We start from the raw sequence: 21,796 nt of genomic DNA, 5'->3' as shown, positions 1-21,796 counted from the left end.
CAACTTGTACAAGGCAAGGTCATGGAAGGTGCATAGACACATCCAAGCTCCCTGAGGGACTGAATTGCTCGGCTAAGGGCTGTGGGGACAGTGGTCTTGGGAAACATCTAGCTCAATTGGCATAACATAGTTCATACAGAAAATGTTCTACATTTCACTTTGGTGAGTAATATCTGAGGTCTTAAAAGCCTGTGAGCGGCCATCTAAGATATGACACTGGTCTCACCCCTTCGGGGGCAAGGGAAAATGAAGAAAATTAAGCACACAAGGGGAATATTAGTCCAAAGGACTAATAGACCATATCTATCACGGCCTCCACCAGACTTAGCCCAGTACAACTAGATGGTGCCCGGCTACCCCTACCGACTGCTCTGACAGGGCTCACTATAGAGGGTCCCAGACACAGCCGGAAGAAAATGCTGTGTATAAAAATGCAATATGACATAGAATCAAAATTTCCTGACAGCTGTATATTTTACACCCACTGTTTCTTCTTTTTTTACAAAGATTTTGACTGCATCACTGTGGAAAATAACTTTGCATCTGAAAATTGATGGCCTGAGTAATATGTGACAGTATTTTCTTAGGTGTCCAAGTCAGATTTCTTGGTCAAAATATCTCATCTATTTTTAATTTTTTTTACAAGATGTTTTTCATCTTAGAACAAATATAGAAATACAATCAAATTTACTTCTTCAAAAATGCAATATAAGATTAACAATCACACAACAACTAGGAAACTTGGCAGGTCGTTTATGAGAATTAACAGAGTACTGGGGAAGCCGAGGTGCTTTAATAAGACATAGAGTGTGTGAGCATAATCATGGTTGACTACAATTTCAGCCATACATCTCTTATGCAATAGGCTGTTAAGATGCATTATATTTTAAAGGCCAGATGCTTGGGGGCAAAATAAATGGCTACCATGAAAGGGCTAAACCAGCAAATACAATCACACAATGAAAACAGTTTAGGGAAAGAAGTGGAACGTGGATGGCATGACTATCAATAAAAGCATAATATTGACATATTGACATGTTATGGGAGCCTGTGGGGAGTGTTCAGGAGGAGAGGTAGGCTGCGAAAACCTACATCCCAGGAGACACAAAGCAGCTGCACTCTAAATGTATCACAGTTGATGAAGTATACCCTCAGGTAACCTAGCAAATAATGAATTACAGTGGTCTAACAGAGGCTAAAAATAAGGAATCAACCCAATTTCCTCTTCTTTCCCATTGAGTCTAATGCTAGTGGCATTCTGCAAAAAGAAAAAAACTGTACTACTTAGAATGCCTTTCAAATCTCAAATAATGCTATTATAATAGGTCATGCATATCTGTGTGACTTCAAATTTCATTAAAACAGTCACCGCAGGTGTTAAGAGTTTTAAAACCAAGCAGTGTTATCCACCACTGTTGAAAGAAAAACACAAGGTATTGCCAATAATTCTCTTTTTTGCTAAATACACTTGGAAGATTTGTGTTGGAGTATTTCTATTACAAGTCAGCAGCTGGTTATGAAAAAAACATGATGAGCATTCATTATATGTACAGCTTATGCAGTTAGGTTTACTTACAACAAACATTTACTTACAGCAAACGTTTACAGAGCTCCTATGATATACATGTCAGAACCTATGCTATGTTCTGTGAGGGAGCAAAGTTGTGAGAGACATGAGCTCTTTGCTAAAGGGGCTTATTGTATAATGTAAGCAATTACGTAACTAACTAGAAACGCTGGTGGCACGGTGGTTAAGTGCTATGTCTGCTAACCACAAGGCTGGCAGTTCAAATCCACCAGGCGCTCCTTGGAAACTCTATGGGACAGTTCTACTCTGACCTATAGGGTCACGATGAGTCAGAATCGACTCAAAGGCAACAGGTTTGGCTTGGTTTGGTTTATGTCACTAACCGAGTACCTCATCCGTGTTAGTTGTCATCATGTAGATCCCATGTGTGCAGAGTAGAACTACTCCATAGTATTTTCAAGACTGTGACTTTCAGAAGCAGATCGCCAGGCCTTTCTGTGGAGGTGCCTCTCGGTGGGTCCAAACCACCAACCTTTCGGCTAGTAGTTGAATGCTTAAACATTTCTGACACCCAGAGACCTAAAGGAACTTATGTATAATGCAAGCAATTATATAACTAACTAGGCTACAATATAGAAAATGATAAATGCCATTAGGAAGCTATTGTGAAAGTGCTATGGTGGTCCAAATGGCGATATCCATTTACTCAACAAATATTTCCTCAGGGACTCTTTCAGGCACTGGAGTTGGATTGGCAAATAAGATAGACAAAGACACAGCCCTTCTGTCGTTTTACAAATCCTTATCTTCATGAGAAATTTTTAAGAAAAGTGTTATTATAAAAGGGTGACTTGTATTTTTTGTAGTATAATAATGGCCTCCCAGTAGTAATCAAAGTACACAGCTAAGAATAGCAGGAAATTTAGTCTCCCTATTTTTGCCTTCCCTAGAATATAGCACAAAGTGCTAACATATATCAAAGATCAGTATTATTTGTTCGCACGTTTTGGTTGAGAATAGAATTTTAAAGCTCCCAACTGAGAAGGGAGTTCTCTGACACTTATCACATGTTATTGCACACTACTACTGCGTAACACTGCTGATATGGCCACCAACGCATGAGATCTGGGGTAGCTGCCTGGCATGGCTGCTTAAAACTTGGACAGCATAAAGAAATGCTAGGACTTCTGAGAGTAAAGCCAGAAATTTTGCCTGAAGGCAACTGAAGACCTCGTTATTCCAAGGAGATATAGCTGAAGGTCATCCTTCTACTCTGGTTGCCATTCACATTTCTGACACCAGCAGATACTTTTCCAAACAACTAATACTCCTCAAAGTGCCAGAGAGGACAATTAGTCATTGTTCAACAATATACTCAGCCAAAGATATTCACTCCAGAATCAGCCTTGGATTTGAATGTCCTGTCTCCTAAATCGCATTCATACAGCCAATTTCCTACGCTACAAGACTGCCACCAGTTGTTTAGCCTAGAACAATGAACAACCTTTACAGTCTATTACACATAGCCCCACCAACACAATTCAGAGCATTTGTATCATTTTGAACATTTTATCTCAGGGCCTCCTTCCCTTCTCAATCCATCCAATTCCACACTGACAGATTTCAAAACTTTCAATCTTAAAACAAAAGGGTTAGGGTCTCTATTTTTACCATCCTGTGCTAAGATTTTCCATTTTCCCCTCCAAATAATGCTCTGCAAATCTCACACTGCTCTGGGCCCCAGGAGGCCAACATTACTTCACCAAAGTCTCCCAGCTAAGTTCAGCTGTTGGGAGGTAACAGCAGGAGGTCACAGGGTGGGGAAAAAGTGAAGTCCAGGATATATTTCTCTGACTCTCCCTGCAGGGTTACTAAGGATTAGTCTCATCCCTCTATAAAATGTTATACAAAGAAACTCCAAAGAAAGAAAACTACAGTCCAATATCTCTCAATAATTTAAATGCAAAAACTCATTAAAATATTAGAATATAAAATGCAGCCATGTGTAGAAAGAAGTATACACTATAACTAAGTAGGACAGTTCCAGGTATGCAAGACTGTTTCAATATTCTAGTCTGCCACTTCATAAATCTAAAAGATACAGAATCTGTGTGCTGAAAGTTGCAAAATGCTCTGAAAGAAATCAACGACACAAATGGAGAGAAATGCCATGCTCATAGATTAGAAAATGCATCATAGTAAAAATGTCAATTTTCCCAAACTGATGTGTACCCCCATTCCCATCCAGTCAATTCCAACACATAGCAACCCTATAGGACAGAGTAGGACTTCCCCATAGGGTTTCCAAGGAGTGGCTAGTGGATTCAAACTGCTGACCTTTGGGTTGGCAGCCAAGCTCTTAACCACTGTGCCACCAGGGCTCCATAAAATCGATGTATAGCTTACTGTAATTCCTATGAAAATCTCAGCAATGGTTTTTTTAGACATAGACAAGTTTATTCCAAAATTTATATGGAAAGACATAGGTCATAGAATAGCTAAAACAATCTTGATAAAGAAAAATAACATGGGAGGAATTACTTAATATGATATTAAGGTTCACTATAGAAAATATTTGTAAACCGCTTATCCAGTGAAGGACTACTATTTGTAAAATATAAAGAATGCTCAAAACTAAACAGTAACAGTAAAACAAAACAAGTAAACAAAAACCATCCAATTAGAAAATGGGCAACAGACATGAAAAGAAATTTCACTGAAAAAGATATACAGATCACAAACATGCACAGGTAAAGTTTTAAAGATGTTAAACATCTTTAGCCAACAGGTAAATTCAAATTAAAACCAGAAAAAGGTATCACTACACACCTATCAGAATAACTAAAGAAAAAAAATAGTTATAACATCAAATGTTGGCATAGATGCAGAGAAATTTTATCACTCATATATTGCTAGAAGGAAGGTAAAATGGAATAGCCATTCTGGAAAACAGTTTGGCAGTTCTGTTAGTTTTTTTTTAATAAAACTAAGCATGTAACTACCCTACAACCCAGCAATTGCACTCTTGGGCATTTACTCTAGAGCAACTGAAAACTTACATTTACTCAAATACCTGTACATGAATGTTCATAGCAGCTTTATTCATAATAGCCCAACTATTCAGCAATAAAAAAAGGAACAAATTATTCATACATCAAAAACTTGGGTGAATCTCAAGCAACTTAGGCTGAGTGGGAAAAAAAGAGGTTACACCTTACGTGATTCCACATATATAACATTCTTGCAATGGCAAAACTATGGGGTGGGGATGGGTGAGAGGGAAAGTTGAAGGGAGGTGGGTGTGGTTATAAAAGAAAACAAGAGAGATTCTTGGGGTGATGAAAATATTCTGAATCCTGACTGTGGTGTTAGACACACAAACCTACATGTGTGATAAAATTATGGAGAACTATATGTAACAAATATATGTAAAACTGGAGAAATCTAAATAAGATGGGCAGATTGTATCAACGTCAATTCCCTGTTTGTACTATAGTTTTGGAAGATGCTATCATTAGTGAAACTGTAAAGGATACACGGGATTTTTTTCAATTATTTCTTATAACTGCATGTGAATTTATATCAAAATAAAAATTTTAACTTACAAAAGTCATAGCTCCTTCTGGCTACCTTCAGCAGTAACTACTCCCTTCCCTTAAGGATCTCCCTGGGTACTGAACCACTCCTTATGAGTTTGCCTAAACCCTACACACCTTGTAAACAGTCCCTTCCTTAAACTATTCTAAATTACCCAGTTTGCATGCATGTATGTTTCCTGCTTGAGCGGTCGATGGGTTCCTAAACTAATACGTACAGATTTTTCCACTCCTTCCCAGCAAACTTCAACAGTTAAATAATAATATTTTCAGAGAAAGACATGAATTTTTTCTTTTTTTTTAACTCATCACATAGCCCTACATTAAAATTCCCGTTTTACTGATGAGACACTTAAATCTGGAGCAGGAAGGTGGTTGAGAGGGAAGATTGTTGACTGAAGAAATGAAGTTATTCTTAGAAATAGCCTCAGTGAAAATTTAGAGTCATGGGAAAATGAGCATATTTTAGAAATTAAACAGGCTGAAAGAATTAAAGATATCAAAGTGAATATCCTAAAAAGAAATTTATTAAAGTATTTAAAAAAATGTGCTTATCAAAACCATCAGCATTAGTTTCTAGCACAGGATTTTGGACCCCTATCACAGAGCAAAATGTCTCTTGGTGGCACAAACCATATGCTCACGAGTACTAACTGAAAGGTTGGCAGTTCCATCCCACCCAGTGGCACCATAGAAGAAAAGCCTGGTCATCTGTTTCCATAAAGATTACAGCCAAGGCGGGGCCAAGATGGCGGACTAGGTGGACGCTACCGCGGATCCCTCTTGCAACAAAGACTCGGAAAAACAAGTGAATCGATCACATATATAACAATCTACGAACTCTGAACAACAAACACAGACTTAGAGACAGAGAATGAACAAATACGGGCAGACAGCGACTGTTTTCAGAACTAAGAGCCAGCGTACCAGCTGATTACCTGGAAAATCTAGTTTCCCAGTGATGGCTCGGAGACAGCAGTCCATATCAAACCACATAAAGAAACAGACCATGACAGCTTCTCCAACCCCCCAAACAAAAGAATCAAAATCTTTCCCAAATGAAGATACAATCCTGGAATTATCAGATACAGAATATAAAAAACTAATTTACAGAATGCTTAAAGATATCACAAATGAAATTAGGATAACTGCAGAAAAAGCCAAGGAACACACTGATAAAACTGTTGAAGAACTCAAAAAGTTTATTCAAGAATATAGTGGAAAACTTAATAAGTTGCAAGAATCCATAGAGAGACAGCATGTAGAAATCCAAAAGATTAACAATAAAATTACAGAATTAGACAACGCAATAGAAAGTCAGAGGAGCAGACTCGAGCAATTAGAATGTAGACTGGGACTTCTGGAGGACCAGGGAATCAACTCCAATATAGCAGAAAAAAAATCAGGTAAAAGAATTAAAAAAAATGAAGAAACCCTAAGAATCATGTGGGACTCTATCAAGAAGGATAACTTGCGAGTGATTGGAGTCCCAGAACAGGGAGGGGGGACAGAAAACACAGAGAAAATAGTTGAAGAACTCCTGACACAAAACTTCCCTGACATCATGAAAGATGAAAGGATATCTATCCAAGATGCTCATCGAACTCCATTTAAGATTGATCCAAAAAGAAAAACACCAAGACATATTATCATCAAACTTGCCAAAACCAAAGGCAAACAGAAAATTTTAAAAGCAGCCAGGGAGAAAAGAAAGGTTTCCTTCAAGGGAGAATCAATAAGAATAAGTTCAGACTACTCAGCAGAAACCATGCAAGCAAGAAGGGAATGGGACGACGTATACAGAGCACTGAAGGAGAAAAACTGCAAGGATCATATATCCAGCAAAACTCTCTCTGAAATATGAAGGAGAAATTAAGATATTTACAGATAAACACAAGTTTAGAGAATTTGCAAAAACTAAACCAAGACTGCAAGAAATGCTTAAGGAGATTGTTTGGCCTGATGACCAATAATATCAGGTACCAGCACAATACAAGGTCACAAAACAGAACGTCCTGATATCAACGCAACTCAAATAGGGAAAGCACAAAAACAAACAAAGTAAGATTAATTCTAAAAAATAAATAAATAAACAAAATAATACACATAACAGGAAATCATGGAAATCAATAGATAAACAATCACAATAATCAAAAAGAAGGACTAAATATAGGAGGCATTGAACTGCCAGACGGAGAGTGATACAAGGCGATATAGAACGATACAAGTTAGGTTTTTACTTAGAAAAATAGGGGTAAATAATAAGGTAACCACAAAAAGGAATATCAATTCCATAACTCAAGAAAAACGTAACGACTCAACAAACATAAAGTTAAACATTATGAAAATGAAGATCTCACAATCTACTAAGAAAAACGTCTCAGCACAAAAAAGCATGTGGAAAAATGAAAAGGCCAACAACACACATGAAAAGGCATCAAAATGACAGCACTAAAAACTTACTTATCTATAATTACGCTGAATGTAAATGGACTAAATGCACCAATAAAGAGACAGAGAGTCACGGACTGGATAAAGACACATGATCCATCTATATGCTGCCTACAAGAGACACACCTTAGACTTAGAGACACAAACAAACTAAAACTCAAAGGATGGAAAAAAATATATCAAGCAAACAATAAGCAAAAAAGAAGAGGAGTAGCAATATTAATTTCTGACAAAATAGACTTTAGACTTAAATCCGCCACAAAGGATAAAGAAGGACACTATATAATGATAAAAGGGACAATTGATCAGGAAGACATAACCATATTAAATATTTATGCACCCAATGACAGGGCTGCAAGATACATAAATCAAACTTTAACAGAATTGAAAAGCGAGATAGACACCTCCACATTTATAGTAGGAGACTTCAACACACCACTTTCGGAGAAGGACAGGACATCCAGGAAGAAGCTCAATAGAGACACGGAAGACCTACTTACAACAATCAACCAACTTGACCTCATAGACTTATACAGAACTCTCCACCCAACTGCTGCAAAATATACTTTTTTTTCTAGTGCACATGGAACATTCCCTAGAATAGACCACATATTAGGTCACAAAACAAATCTTTCCAGAATCCAAAACATCGAAATATTACAAAGCATCTTCTCAGACCACAAGGCAATGAAGCTAGAAATCAATAACAGAAAAACTAGGGAAAAGAAATCAAATACTTGGAAAATGAACAATACCCTCCTGAAAAAAGACTGGGTTATAGAAGACATTAAGGAGGGAATAAGGAAATTCATAGAATGCAACGAGAATGAAAATACTTCCTATCAAAACCTCTGGGACACAGCAAAAGCAGTGCTCAGAGGTCAATTTATATCGATAAATGCACACATACAAAAAGAAGAAAGAGCCAAAATCAGAGAACTGTCCCGACAACTTGAACAAATAGGGAGTAACAAAAGAACCCATCAGGCACCAGAAGAAAACAAATAATAAAAATTAGAGCTGAACTAAATGAATTAGAGAACAGAAAAACAATTGAAAGAATTAACAAAGCCAAAAGCTGGTTCTTTGAAAAAATTAACAAAATTGATAAACCATTGGCTAGACTGACTAAAGAAAAACAGGAAAGGAAACAAATAACCTGAATAAGAAACGAGAAGGACCACATCACAACAGAGCCAAATGAAATTAAAAGAATCATTTCAGATTACTACGAAAAATTGTACTCTAACAAATTTGAAAACCTAAAAGAAATGGATAAATTCTTAGAAAAATACTACCTACCTAAACTAACACATTCAGAAGTAGAACAACTAAATAGACCCATAACAAAAAAAGAGATTGAAACGGTAATCAAAAAACTTCCAACAAAAAAAAGTCCTGGCCCAGACGGCTTCACTGCAGAGTTCTACCAAACCTTCAGAGAAGACTTAACACCACTACTACTGAAGGTATTTCAAAGCATAGAACAAGACGGAATACTACCCAACTCATTCTATGAAGCTACCATCTCGCTGATACCAAAACCAGGTAAAGACATTACAAAAAAAAGAAAATTTTAGACCTATATCCCTCATGAACATAGATGCAAAAATCCTCAACAAAATTCTAGCCAATAGAATCCAACAACACATCAAAAAAATAATTCACCCTGATCAAGTGGGATTTATACCAGGTATGCAAGGCTGGTTTAATATCAGAAAAACCATTAATGTAATCCATCACATAAATAAAACAAAAGATAAAAACCACATGATCTTATCAATAGATGCAGAAAAGGCATTTGACAAAGTTCAACATCCATTTATGATAAAAACTCTTACCAAAATAGGAATTGAAGGAAAATTCCTCAACATAATAAAGGGCATCTATGCAAAGCCAACAGCCAATATCACTCTAAATGGAGAGAACCTGAAAGCATTTCCCCTGAGAACGGGAACTAGACAAGTATGCCCTTTATCACCACTCTTATTCAACATCGTACTTGAAGTCCTAGCCAGGGCAATTAGGCTAGACAAAGAAATAAAGGGTATCCAGATTGGCAAGGAGGAAGTAAAGCTATCACTATCTGCAGATGACATGATCGTATACATGGAAAACCCTAAGGAATCCTCCAGAAAACTACTGAAACTGATAGAAGAGTTTGGAAGAGTCTCAGGTCATAAAATAAACATACAAAAATCACCTGGATTCCTCTACATCAACAAAAAGAACACCGAAGAGGAAATAACCAAATCAATACCATTCACAGTAGCCCCCAAGAAGATAAAATACTTAGGAATAAATCTTACCAAGGATGTAAAAGACCTATACAAAGAAAACTATAAAACTCTGCTACAAGAAATTCAAAAGTACATACTTAAGTGGAAGAACATACCCTGCTCATGGATAGGAAGACTTAACATAGTAAAAATGTCTATTCTACCAAAAGCCATCTATACATATAACGCACTTCCAATCCAAATACCAATGTCATATTTTAAAGGGGATAGAGAAACAAATCACTAATTTCATATGGAAGGGAAAGAACCTCCGGATAAGCAAAGCATTACTGAAAAAGAAGAAGAAAGTGGGAGGCCTCACTCTACCTGATTTCAGAACCTATTATACAGCTACAGTAGTCAAAACAGCCTGGTAATGGTACAACAACAGGCACATAGACCAATGGAACAGAATTGAGAACCCAGATATAAATCCATCCATGTATGAGCAGCTGATATTCGACAAAGGACCAGTGTCAGTCAACTGGGGAAATGATAGTCTTTTTAACAAATGGTGCTGGCATAACTGGATATCCATTTGCAAAAGAATGAAACAGGACCCATACCTCACACCATGCACAAAAACTAACTCCAAGTGGATCAAAGACCTAAACATAAAGACTAAAACGATAAAGATCATGGAAGAAAAAATAGGGACAACCCTAGGAGCCCTAATACAGGGCATAAACAGAATACAAAACATTACCAAAAATGATGAAGAGAAACCAGATAACTGGGAGCTCCTAAAAATCAAACACCTATGCTCATCTAAAGACTTCACCAAAAGAGTAAAAAGACCACCTACAGACTGGGAAAGAATATTCAGCTATGACATCTCAGACCAGCGCCTGATCTCTAAAATCTACGTGATTCTGTCAAAACTCAACCACAAAAAGACAAACGACCCAATCAAGAAGTGGGCAAAGGATATGAACACACATTTCACTAAAGAAGATATTCAGGCAGCCAACAGATACATGAGAAAATGCTCCCGATCATTAGCCATTAGAGAAATGCAAATTAAAACTACGATGAGATTCCATCTCACACCAACTAGACTGGCATTAATCCAAAAAACACAAAATAATAAATGTTGGAGAGGCTGCGGAGAGATTGGACCTCTCATACACTGCTGGTGGGATTGTAAAATGGTACAACCACTTTGGAAATCCATCTGGCATTACCTTACACAGTTAGAAATAGAACTACCATACAACCCAGAAATCCCACTCCTTGGAATATACCCTAGAGATACAAGAGCCTTCACACAAACAGACATATGCACACCCATGTTTATTGCAGCTCTGTTTACAATAGCAAAAAGCTGGAAGCAACCAAGATGTCCGTCAATGGACGAATGGGTAAATAAATTGTGGTATATTCACACAATGGAATACTATGCATCGATAAAGAACAGTGACGAATCTCTGAAACATTTCATAACATGGAGGAATCTGGAAGGCATTATGCTGAGCGAAATTAGTCAGTTGCAAAAGGACAAATGTTGTATAAGACCACTATTATAAGATCTTGTTAAGTAGAAAAAACGGAGAAGAACACATACTTTTGTGGTTACAAAAGGGGGAGGCAGGGAGGGAGAGAGAGGGTTTTTTATTGATTAATCAGTAGATAAGAACTGCTTTGGGTGAAGGGAAAGACAACACACAATACAAGGAAGGTCAGTCTAATTGGACTGGACTAAAAGCAAAGAGGTTTAAGGGATAAAATGAAAGCTTCAAAGGTCAGCGGAGCAGGGGCTGGGGTCTGGGGAACATGGTTTGAGGAGACTTCTAAGTCAACGGGCAAAATAATTCTATTATGAAAACATTCTGCATCCCACTTTGAATTGTGGCGCCTGGGGTCCTAAATGCCAACAAGCGGCCATCTAAGATACATCAATTGGTCTCAACCCACCTGGAGCAAAGGCAAAGGAAGAACACCAAGGCCACACGACAACTAAGAACCCAAGAGACAGAAAGGGCCACATGAACCAGAGACCTACATTATCCTGAGACCAGAAGAACTAGTTGGTGCCCGGCCACAATCGATGTCTGCCCTGCTAGGGAGCACAACAGACAACTCCTGAGGGAGCAGGAGGCCAATGGGATACAGACCCCAAATTCTCATAAAAAGACCATACCTAATGATATGAATGCGACTAGAGGAATCCCAGAGACAATGCTCCCCAGAACTTCTGATGGCACAGGACAGGAACCATCCCCGAAGACAACTCATCAGGCATGAAAAGGACTGGTCAGCGGAGGGGGAGAGAGATGCTGATGAAAAGTGAGCCAATTAAATTAGGTGGACACTGGAGAGTGTGTTGGCAACTCTTGACTGGAGGGGGGATGGGAAGGTAGAGAGAGAGGGAAGATGGCAAAATTGGCACGAAACGAGAGACTGTGGGGGCTGACTCAATAGGGGGAGAGCAAGTGGGAGAAGGGAGTATGATGCATGTAAACCTACATGTGACAGACTGGAATGGTAAATGTTCACTTGAAGCTTAATAAAAATTAATTAAAAAAAAAAAAAAGATTACAGCCAAGAAAATCCCGTGAAACTCGGTTTTACTCTGTAATGCATGGGGTTGCCATAAATTGGACTGTACTTGACAGCAGTGGTTTTGGTTTTTTGGTTTATCACACACCAATTGTGGTAGAGCATTGTTGTCAAAAGCAAAAGGACAGAAAGGGTCACATTAACCAGAGACTATATCATCCTGAGACCAGAAGAACTAGATGGTGCCCGGCTACAACTAATGACTGCCCTGACAGGGAACACAACAGAGAACCCCTGAGGGAACAGGAGAGCAGTGGGATGCAGACCCCATATTCTCATAAGACCAGATTTAATGGTCTGATTAAGACTAGAAGGACCCCGGTGGTCATGGCCCCTAGACCTTCTGTTGGCCCAGGAGAGTAACCACTCCTGAACCCAACTCTTCAGACATGGATTGGACTGAACAGTGGGTTGGAGAGGGATGCTGGTGAGAAGTGAACTTCTTGGATCAGGTGGACACTTGAGGCTATGTTGGCATCTCCTGCCTGGAGGGGAGATGAGAGGATGGAGGGGGTTAGAAGCTGGTGAAATGGACACAAAAAGAGAGAGTGGAGGGAGAGAGCAGGCTGTCTCATTAGGGGGAGAGTAATTGGGAGATGTAGCAAGGTGTACATGGGTTTTCGTGTGAGAGACTGACTTGATTTGTAAACTTTCACTTAAAGCACAACAAAAATTATAAAAAGCAAAGGGAAAGTAGGCAGAGGGGAATGGTGAGTTAGCGGTAAGCTAACAGGACTGGATTAAGCAAAAAGAAGAGTAAAATGACTCAATACTTCCAGTAATGAGAAACTGAGTCCACAGAAGAATGTTGTTGCTTCACTTCAGTTCCTCCAGAAATCCAGAACTATGATATATCTGACATGGGAAGGTAAGATGTGTGTGTTATTTTGAAAAGGCAAGACAGGGCCATAGTGGCAGGTCATGGTGGAATCACCCAGAGAGAGGACAGGGAATGCAAACGAAGCCTAGACAATAGATAAGGCAGCTTGCAGCCTCATCAAGGATTCCGGAGTGAAAAAGAAATACAAACTAGAAAAGGGCTACAGACAAGCTGGCTTTCTCAGGACATGCACCCAGGCACAGAGATACCTGAAAGCAGTACGAAAGGGCCCAACACTGCAGGCTTTAGCGATAGGGCAGTACACTCCCCAAACCCTGTCTTCTGCGGAGTAATATCTGGTATCTGCCTCGCTTGTTCTTTCTGGTTTAACAGGAAAGGCAGGATCATTTGTAAATAGTTGGATTCAGGAGGAAAAAAGATTAAAATATATTTGAATAATATTTACATGCTGCCTCTAGTTTGTTTTGAGAAAATATGTTTCATTGAACTCATTATCAGCCAAACCACCTTGAACTATAAGAATAATTATGAGAATATGTAATTGTAATGATATTGATAAACCCCAAACATTTAAATTAGTATTTTTCAAGATTATTAAAAGACCTCAAATATTCAAGAAGGTGACACCAAACAATCTATTAGAGCAGGACAATAGCATGGCTAGTACAATGCTTCTCAAATGTTTTGCATTTGGGATAGAAGAATCTGTGAGCCATTCCTCCAAATCCCTTCCCTCTTAACAAAAAGTACAAAAGCGTCTCCTCAAGATGACTAAGAAGACCAGAGATAGAGTTAATAATGGCTTTATATTGACAATAAACAAAAGGCATTAAAACAACTTCTCCGATAGGTCCTGAGTATCTGACTACCTCATCCCAGTCTTTCTCAATAAGTATGCTTGTGTTATTGTATAATGAAAATTTTTGGTTCTAAATGATAACATTTTGGATGATAACACTGGAATTATCAAAATTGATTCAATTATGTTCACTATACTAGATTTTTTTAAGGCAGAAAAGACTATTAGATTTTGGGAATATTTTCAGGAATAAGAATTAAATTAAAATTTATTTGCTGGCTAGCCCAGGGAAGTAAGTTAATTAGAATATCTAATTCCCTGATCATTTTGGGTAAACTTACAGCATTTTATAAATTTAAAAGACTGTTTATATGAATAATAATATTGTATTTTTCCAAATGCATCAAACCTGTTCAGACTTAGAATGGCATCTTTCTTACATCTCTTTAGTGGTGCAAATATTAATAATTATTATTTACTGAGCACCTACCAACAGCCAGATATTAAATATTTTCTCTCTGATTCTCATGATAAATTCGTAATGTTATAATCATTTTAAAAATGATAAATCTAAGGATCAATGAGTTAGAATATCTGAAACTATAATTTTAAGGGCGTTAATAAGAATGATTGTGAGGATAGTGCAGGACCCAGCAGTGTTTCATTCTGTTGTACATAGGGTCGCTATGAGTCAGAACCGACTCAATTGCAACCAGCAACAACAACAATGAAGCCCTTGTGGCACAGTAGTTAAGAGCTCAGGCTGCTAACCAAAAGGTCGGCAGCTGGAGTCCACCAAGCCACAGATCTATTCTGCCATATAGGGTCCCTAGGAGTAGGAATGACTCAAAGGCATTGGGTCGGGTTGTACTAACCGTTTTCCACTAAAGCAATGCTTCGGATTCACCTGCAGTCTTTATAGAAATACAAACATACCAGAACTGTGAATCAAAGCCCCTGTGACAGAGTCTGTGCATTTTTACTTTTTTAGAATTTCCACTGGTAGTTCTGATCTAGGTTAATAGAGTTGTTATTGCTAGTTGCCATCAAGTCAGTTCCAGCTCACAGTGAACTTAGGTATAACAGAACCAAATGTTGCCTAATCCTGTGCCATCTTAAAAATTGTTGGTATGTTTGAGTCTATTGTTGTGGCTGCTGTGTCAGTCCATCTCACTGAAGGTTTCCCTAGTTTTTGCTGACCCTCTACTTCAGCAACCATGATGTCCTTTTGTAGCTATTAGTCTTTTCTGGTGATGTGTCCAAAGTAAGCAAGTTGAAATCTTGCTATCCATGCTTCTAAGGAGCATTCTGTTTACATTTCTTCTAAGGTTGGTCTATTTATTCTTCTGGCAGTCCATGGTATAGTCAATATTCTTCACCAAAAATGTAGTTTAAATGCACCAATTCTTCTTCTGCATTCGTTTTTCATGTTGTTATTGTTAGTTGCCATCGAGTCAATTCTGACTCATTGTGACCTGATGTTTGCAGAGTAGAAATGCTCCTAGGGTTTTCAAGGCTGTGATCTTTTGGAAGCAGATCGCTAGGCCTATCTTCTGAAGTGTCTCTGGTGGGTTCGAATCCCCAATCTTCAGACTAGCAGTTGAGCACTTAACCATTTGTACCACCCAGGGACTCCTCCCTTTTTCATATGACTTGTCAAATAAACTGATGTAAGACCCTTCCAGTATCTGAATGAAATGAGAACTAATAAATAATAGGTGAAATTAAAGTGAAAGAAACATCTGTTTCTCTGAGTCTAAAAGAAATAATGAGAAGAGAACAGTAGTAGTGTGCATACTTTACACAACTGGATTTTATGATGTGACCAGCAGAGCTTTCCCTAAGGCCATTTTTTCCAAGGTGAATGTGCTGAGATTACCTCTCTCTTCTAATTAAAAAACATGTGGACCCAGAATGAAATACCATTTCCTTGATTCCAACTTCTGAACTCTTCCTTTTCCTAGATCAAGAGCCTAGGCCTCCAATAACGCATCAGTAGTGCTCATGCTGCCGCTCTCAGTTTCTGTGCTCTGGCTACACAGACATGGTGGATTAATGGTAATTCTTCCCAACTAGGAACACATGTATCCTAATAATTCTCCCTGAATTCTACCAATTAATACCATTTGGCATAAAATGTAAAATTTATTTGCCATTATAGACCATTCATTCATTCACTCATTCACTGAGCAACAACTGAATGAAATAGTGTTCAGCATTGGGAATGCAAGGATGCATATGTCATATACCCTGACATCTGCATATAGTAAATGGTAGAAGAACCCCTCCTAAATATGCCCAGTATTTATTTCTAGGGCACTTTTTCAAGTACTGTTGTGCATTGTATCATAACTCTGTATTTGAGATATTTAAAATACATTTATCTAAGTCATAAAATGTTTAGTGCTGCTTTTTAACATTTAATCCTCACAACAAACCTATAAGGTGAATACTATTATTATCCCTATTTTACAGTGGAGGGAACAGGGATTTAGAGACAACAAGAAAAAAATAGTAAGTGTTAGAATTAAGACTTGAACCTAGGTCCATCTGACTCAAAACCTCGTGCTATTAGCCATTAAACTTACCTCTTTGACTCCTTTGAGGACAAGTTTATTAACATCTGTTTAAGCCCAGGAAAGACCAGGGCAGGGAAGTTTTTCATAGTCATAAAACAGGAATACATTGTTGTATCAATAAATGAGAAGGAGAACGACAGAGGGAAAGAAGGAAGAAAGAAAGGAAGGAAGAAAAGGAAGGAGGATGGGAGGAAAGGAAGGAAAGGAGGGTAGATAGAGGGAGACAGATGTGAGGAAATCAGTGTCATGAGTTTAGCACAAAGATCTCTGGAACTACAAACCACCACATATACCCAGTCATATGTAATTTCAGTTTCACTCACTTGCAGATCTATTAAGGAACTATCAACACTTTCTCACTAAATCAAAATAAAAAAAAGAAAAACCTGTTGCCATCAAGTCAATTCTGACTCACAACAACTCTATAAGACGGGGTAGAGCTGCCCCATAGGGTTTCCAAGGCTATAATCTTTATGGTAGCAGACTGTCGCATCTTTCTCCTGTAGGGCAGCTGTTGAGTTCCAACGCCAGCCTTTCGGTTAGCAGTCGAGCATTTAACCACTGTGCTGCCAGGGCTTCTTTCTCACTATTGATCTGGAAAAGCTGGTCACAAGAAAGAAATTGGTATCTTCTCCAACCAACCCCCTCTGCAAGACCATTGTTGTAGTTAGGTGCCGTCAAATCGGTTCCAACTCATAGCAACCCTGTGTACAATAGAATGAAGCAGTGCACCATCCTCACTATTGTTGCTAGGCTTGTGCCCCCACCCATCACTGCAGCCACTGTGTCAAACCACCTCGTTGAAGGCCTTCCTTTCTTCTGCCAGCCATCTAAGCACGATGTCCTTCTCCAGGGACTGGTTTCTCCTGATGACATGTCCAAAGTACATAAGATGGAGTCTTGTCATTCTTGCTTCTATGGAGAATTCTGGCTGTACTTCTTCCAAGACAGATTTGTTCATTCTTTTAGCCAAAACCAAACCCATTGCTGTTGAGTTGATTCTGGTTCATAGTGACACTGTAGGACGTACTAGAACTGCCCCACAGGTTTTCCAAGGAGCAGCTGCTGGGTTTGAACTGCCCACCGTTTTGTTAGCAGCTGAGCACTTCACCACTGTACCACCAGTGCTTCTTCTGGCAGTCCTTGGTATATTCAGTATTCTTCACAAACACCTTAATTCCAAGGCATCAAATTTTCTTCAGTCTTCCTTATTCAATTGTCTAGCTTTCACATGCATATGAGGTGATTGCAAATACAATGGCTTGGGTCAGGCCCACCTTAGTCCTCAGAGTGACATCTTTGCTTTTCAACACTTTAAAGAGGTCTTTTGCAGCAGATTTGCCCAATGCAATACATTGTTTCATTTCTTGACTGCTGCTTCCATGGGTGTTGACTGTGGGTCCAAGTAAAATGAAATCCTTGACAACTTCAGTATTTCCTCTGTTTATCATGATGCTGCTCATTGGTCCAGTTGGTCCATAGTGCTCATCAACTATGATGCCTTCTTCAGGTGGAGCCTCCTTTAAATTGTTTCTTTCATTTGTTGGTTTGGTTGGTTGACTTTCCTTCTGAATGTGTTCATTAAATTTAATTTTTCTTTCAGTTAAACAAAATTGAAATAAACCTTTGGTGGCCTTCAGTGGCTCAAGAAGGCCATGGTTAAGATGATCTCTGCCCTGTTTTCAATTTCTAACAAACAGACCCTAAAAAATTAGCATATTTAATTAGACTCTGGGTTTGTGTTTGCCATTAAGATTGTTTGCTTGTATTTAACCAGGCAAGAGTTCTTGCAAAGGTCCTAGAGAGAACAGTAGGAACAGTGTAAGGGGCAGTGAGAGGTAATGAAGATAAGTATATTCCCTTTTACTGCTGAACACCCTGCAAGGCAAGGCGAATGATAATCAAACTTAAGACAAGAACTTAAAAAGCTGCCTTTAGATTCGTTGTCATTGGTGAGAATTAAACCTATTTTATTTTGTCAAAAGTGAAAATATGTTTATGCCAAAAAATTCTTTAACATGAAAGATCAAAGGAAGTTATATCCTTGCTTGATTGTGAGAGGAAAAATGTCTTCACTTTTAACTTTTTTCATAAAGCAACATTAAATTCTGTGTATGTGTTTTTTTTTATATATATATATTTTTTTCCCCCTAAAAGTTCAAAACATAGTGCCTAGAGCGCTGTGGGTTCTCAGTGTGTATTTGTAGAAAAAATAAATGAATTTAAAGAAGTGGTAGGAAAGCTACTTGAACTGAGTGTTGTGCCTTTTAATATTATAAAAAAAAACATACCAGAGAATTTCCAAGAATTCTTTTCATTGTGCTTTCAAGTTAATTAATTGAATACAAAAAAATACAATATCTTTGGGAAAGAAAAACTTACCTGAAACATGAAATCTTTGCAAATACTGAATTTAGTTTAATCTTTTAATTTAAACTATTTTGTAATATGAATGGCTTTTCATATTAGGATGAGTTTTTTTGTTTGTTTTCTTTCTTTTTTCCTGATTATAAATGAGAGAACATCTTACCTAATTCAATTTGTTTAAAGGAGAAGGTCTTCTCTTTACTTACTAGTCATTTTTTTTTCAAAACACAATAGAGACACTCACTGAAAATTTATTGGCTATTTAAAAAGTAGCTATTATGTTCTATTTTGGCTTTGTAATAACCAATTACATTATTTTTTTCCCAAGAAGAAGAAATACTTCTGAACTTGTTTTGATTGGTTTTTATCAGGCAGCTCTTTTGCATGTTTAAGTAACACCTTTTATAAAAAGAGTTTCACTTTTGCTAAGTTTATGCTAATAGTATTTACATTTTTAGTTATTAATATATTACAGATGTCTCATTCGTGTTTAAAAACAAAGCCCTAATAAAAAAAAAAGAGGAAATATTAATAAACTCTGCTTTTGTGAAATTTGAAAACCTAACCGAATATAAACAACATTCACAAGAAAAGTGAATGCTCTTCAGAACGGAGGCACATCTGAGGTATGGTAGGTATGGCATGTGCCCTGGGGGGGTGCCACTGAATAGTTTCCATTAACCATCTCAGTTTCCATCGCCAGCAATGAGAGATCATTCAGCAAGTTAAAACTAATACTTCTGTATTTGAGAGACTCTATGGGTCAAGGCAGACAGTGATCTTGCTCTGCTGAGTGTAGAAAGAGAAAAACCAAACCAAACCCGTTCCATCCAGTGGATTCTGACTCACGGCGACCCTACAGGATGGAGTAGAACTGCCCCATAGCGTTTCCAAGGAGGGGCTGGTGGATTCAAAATGCCAACCTATTGGTCAGCAGCTGAACTCTTAACCACTACGCCACAAACTGAAAAAAATGATTTCAAGCATATCATGGACCAAGTTCCATCAGTGAAAGCAAGGAAAGTGCAGTTATAATAAGGAAATTTTCATATGGTGCCATACGTGTTAAGTATAGATTAACGAGCTTGACTTGTATTTTCGTGCTGATATCATGGTAAAGTTATCTAAAAGATGGGTGTCAGTTATTTGCACAGAGGTGCAATTTCAGTGCTTGCCATATGTGCTATTTTCTGCAGCTACGTCTCTGATTCAGAGATTACTACCATAAGAGCCAAAATTGCCTATGCGGCTTTCACTTAGTTTCCGCACCAGAAACAGCAAATATTTGCATATTCTTCTTCAGTAAATTGTTGATTGCCTCATTGTCCTGAGCATGAGAAAACAAGAAAATATGACATTGGTTTATTTCCTAAATTCTAAGGAAAAATGAGGAAATTTTGGTTGCATAATGGTTGACAGCTACAGTTGCTAACTCCCCCCCAATTCTGTGGGGCAGTTCTACCTGCTCCTATAGGGTCGTTATGAGTCGGAATCGACTTGATGGCCATGGGTTGGTAAAGAAAAATTAAACATGCACCCTTCTTTGGAAAGAGGCAAAATGTGATTCTTCAGTGCTACACCCAGTGGTGGTATTTTTGTGAAACACCTCAAGTTTCTGGAAGACAGAAAAGGAGGCATGGGGTGGAGGATGGTGTTGGTGGTGGCAAGATCAAAGGCATAATTTGAAATTTCCAAGTATTTCCTTAAAGCATGGTACATCCAAGGCATGGCTTGAAAAAGGCAAAAAAAAAAAAAGGGATAATTGATTCTCCTCTTCAACTAGGAATACATCTGAATCAAAGAAAAAAATTTGGAAAAGCAGCCTGACCAGCATTGCTAAACAGTGGGAAATTGATAGTTATTTAAATGTAGTTCCTGCTTAGCTACTAAAATCTTCACTGCATAGTCACTTGGGTCCTTCAAGTGCTATAAAATTTTTTAAACTTGAAACTTCAGGAAATGGATGAAATTCATAGTCTAAAGCAGAGATTTCTCAACTGGGGAGTTGTCTTAGGCTATGTTCTTTAGAGAAGCAAAACCAGTAAAATGTAGAGAGACAGAGAGAGATTTATATCAAGAAAATAGCTCAAGTGATTGTAGAGGCTGGAAAGCCCACCAGCCTTGCCAGAAAGTCCAGGCCACACCCCCAAGGAAACTCCCCTTCAACAGATTGGCTACTCATAGAAGATCCCATCATGGAGGTGATCACATTATATCAAATCTCATTGTGGAAGTAATCACATTATCATATGACTACCAAACTACATCATAACTGCCAAACCACTGAGAATCATAGCCCAGCCAAGTTGACACAACCTTAACAATCACAGGGATTCATGTTAAAATCTCCTGATAAGTATTTTATAAAACTACATATACCTGCCCTTTGTCACACCTACTCCTTCAAGATTCTAATGTACCTCCCTTGGGTATGATCATGAGCCTCATGTAGAGAAAGGACAAAGGAAGAGAATGGGATAACCAACTGGTTGCACTAATTTTACCCCTCCTTTTTTTTTTTTTGTTAATAATTTTTTTTTGTTGTTGTTAATAATTGCATTTGCTTCTTAGGATTTGACTTTCTTTTAGGTCCACATCCCTGAAAACAGACTTTTAGCATCCTTTATCTATGGTACAACACATTAGACCACATGGCTATGGCTACAAGGTCAATATCTTCACTGTGATACCCCTGATGCCCTTAGGGACTTTCCCCAGCTATGTGTAACCACAAGTTAGTAGTTTTAGACCACATCTTCTTTATGATGTGTTGTGTACCTCTGAGATTTCAGTACCC

This window comes from Loxodonta africana, chromosome 3, assembly GCF_030014295.1.
Source record: "Loxodonta africana isolate mLoxAfr1 chromosome 3, mLoxAfr1.hap2, whole genome shotgun sequence".
NCBI classification, from domain to species: Eukaryota; Metazoa; Chordata; class Mammalia; order Proboscidea; family Elephantidae; genus Loxodonta; species Loxodonta africana.
This window is presented reverse-complemented; position numbering follows the sequence as displayed.